Source organism: Carlito syrichta, unplaced genomic scaffold (genome assembly GCF_000164805.1).
Source record: "Carlito syrichta isolate Samal-C Ts95f unplaced genomic scaffold, Tarsius_syrichta-2.0.1 Scaffold99424, whole genome shotgun sequence".
Taxonomy (NCBI): domain Eukaryota; kingdom Metazoa; phylum Chordata; class Mammalia; order Primates; family Tarsiidae; genus Carlito; species Carlito syrichta.
In genome coordinates, this window is record NW_007043520.1 from 1 (window position 1) to 3,105 (window position 3,105).

Sequence of the window (3,105 nt, forward strand, 5' to 3'; positions counted from 1 at the left end):
GCCTTTACCTGAAGATTTCTATCACTTCTGGAAGTTCTGTGAGGAACTTGATCCTGAAAAGCCAGCTGGTGAGTTGCCCCAGAATCATTTTCCTTCTGTAAGAGGAAAAGATACCTTCACAGGAAACTGGACCAAGGGTATAAACAGTTCATAGAAGAGAAACATTCTCAGAGGTTTTCAACAAGAGAAATACCCATTGATGCTGTCATAGCATGCGCTGTCACCTGCAATAATTGGCTGGGGTGAATGATTTCACAATAGTCTCTGATGGGATGTGGTGGGAGGCGCATGCTCTCACACGCCACAGGAGTCTGTGTGTGGCCTGGCCGTTCTCCTTCCAAGAACTGTCTTATGGATGGCATGAATTAGGAATTGTGTTCAAGGATATTTATTCAAGCAAACTATGGGAAACAGCTTAAATGCCCATCATTATCACATCTATTCAGTGGATGTGCATAGTTTTAAAATAATGAGGCAGATTTTTAGAGAACGATAAAGTATCATGCCTGAACTATGTCGGGTGGAAAAAGAGTGTATAGTGTTGCTGTCATTATTTTTTTTAAAAAGCCACTGATCCACACACACACATCCCTGCATATTCTTCCTGTGCTTACTGTCTCTGATGCGACACACATGAAGCTGTTGGTGGACTGTGGTGGAGGGACTTTGATTACATACCCTTTTGTGCTGTTTAAATTGTTTAATTGGCAAACACTCATATACACTCTTGGTGGAAATGTATATTGGTCCATACTCTGAATTTTGGCAATATATCAGAACTGTGCAGCGGTTTCTCTAAAACTAGTCATGGCTGTGTACAAACATGTATTAGCAAAGATGTTCACTAAAGCGCCTTTAGAATAGAAAAAAATGAGAAATACTAAATGTCCATCAACAGGAGAGTAGATGGGGAGCTGCCTCTTTATGATGGAATCTCATGCACTATTAAAAACCATGTAGAGCCGGCGCCTTTGGGAGGCTGAGGTGAGTGGATTGCCTGAGCCCGCAGGTTTGAGACCCACCTGGGCCAGCGAGACCTCATCTCTACAATAAATCAAAAAATCAGCCGGGCGTGGTAGCGCGTGCCTGTGATTCCGGCTACTTGGAAGGCTGAGGGGGAAGGACCGCGGGAGCCAAGCGGTCGAGGCTGCGGTGAGAAACCGTCCCTGTGGGAGGCGGTGAGGATGAGCCTTGGGATGTTGCTCTCCTGAAGTGTGTCAGGGCCACTTCCCCTTCCCTGTCTTCGGAGTCTGGGAGGGGCGGCTCGGGCTCGGGAGGAGCTGGTGCCTCTGGGCTTGGGTCCTGGGTTGTTCACGGAGGACTCTCAGAGCACGGCAGAAGAGCTGGGAGGATTCCACAGAAGCATTTGTTCCTGAACAAGGGCTTGCATCTCCCCAGCGCCCATGTCGGTGCAGCCTGTCCATCAGCGTGGTCTCGCCTGGTCCTCGGGAGTGTTGGGAAAGCACTTCGGTCTTGTCACCTTTGCATTTGGATTCAGCTTCAGGGTGCGGGGGAGAGTTGTTTTTTTGACTTGTTTTTAACTTGGCGGGGTTTTTCCCAGTCCTTTTAGTCTTTTTTGGTGCTGATGGGTATAAAATAATTCCTGTTTCAATGAGCATTTCTTTGATTATAAAGGATGTTAAATTTTTTTTTGCTTTCTGTTGGTCGTTGCTATTTCTTTTGTGAACTGCCTGAACTTTGCCCAGTTTTTGTTAGAGTTGGGGTTAGTCTTTTCTTACTTGGGTGTTAGTCTTTTCCTTTGTTTATAAAACTCCCTTATCATTTAAAGACATTAATATATATTAATTTTATTGTATATTTTGCAGAGTTTTTCATCAGTTAATTTGTCTTAATTTTGTTCTTGATTTAACTTGATAGTTATTTTTATATAGTCAACTCTGTCTTTTCCTTCTCCAATACAAAATTACAAAGACTTTACTTGCCTTTCTTTTCTTCTAGTAGTTTTATGGTTTTATTTGTAGTTAATCTTGAACTCCAGCTGCGGATTATTTTGGTATGAAGAGTAAGACATAAAGCAATGACTTCATTTGGTTTTTCCCAGATGGTGAGCTGTCTGGAAACTTCCTTGGAACGACCTGTCCTTTCTGGTTGCTTCATGGAGGACGAAAGGAGTAGGAACGTGGGCACATCAGAGGGGAGTGCTTCGTGAGATGCAGAGACTGCAGGGAGAGGATTGGAAACTAGAGTTTATTTTCGGGTTCTGTCCTTCTGACTTGGACATTTTCGCTAGAAAGCACAAAGACGTGGATTATTTGAAGATGTTTTGTTAAGGAGCAATCTAGGCATGATGCCTCCAGTGTGAATCAAGAAGAATGGAGTTGTGGTGGGCTGGAGTTGGGCCTGTTTTGTCTTGAAGATGACCACCTGAGGAACGCTTGCTGGTCATGTAACTTGCTTCCCAAAGGGCACCACATAAACTAGAAACCGCCCTATTTCGGGGATGTTGGCAAACAAGCTTGAGTTTTTCAGGGGAGAATAGGGCTGTCTGATCTTGGCAGGGTGGGTGAGGGGAGTTCTGTCCTACCGTGTCTTCTGCTAACAAAAACGAACAGGTATTACATGGGGCTGGTATTCAGCAATGCATATTATTTTTTGAGTTGGAGTCTCACTCTGTCACCCAGGCTGGAGTGCAGTGGCATGCTCATGACCACCACAGCCTCGACCTGCTGGACTCAGGTGATCCAAGATTTCCCATAACCATCCAAAGTGCCAACTCAGAGCTGATAACAGTCTGGGAGTAGGGTATGGTGGGGGAAAGTGGGCTCAGAGACCACCGGTGTCGGAGTTGGGAGTGAGACCGAGGCTCTGCCTCTCAAAGGGGAGTTTGTTAAGAATATATGTCAGCCGGGCTTGGTGGCTCAGCCTGTCATCCCGCACCTTTGGGAGGCTGAGGTGAGTGGATTGCCTGAGCCCGTGGGTTCTAGACCCGCCTGGGTGACTTAGCGAGACCTCATCTCTACAATAAATCAAGAAATTAGTCGCGCGTGGTAGCGCGTGCCTGTAGTTCCAACTGCTTGGAAGGCTGAGGCGGAAGGATTGCGGGAGCCCAGCAGGTCGAGGCTGTGGTGGCCGGGAGCAGCCACT

The 3,105-nt window shown here is 46.2% G+C and overlaps 1 long non-coding RNA gene across 1 annotated transcript; it reads left to right on the forward strand.

Annotated features, from left to right (window-relative positions):
- Nucleotides 1-2,610, forward strand: LOC103266192. Its single transcript, XR_504685.1, has 2 exons — nt 1-68; nt 2,063-2,610. It is a non-coding gene; the product is annotated as an uncharacterized LOC103266192 (long non-coding RNA).
- Nucleotides 2,611-3,105: the final 495 nt, after the last annotated feature.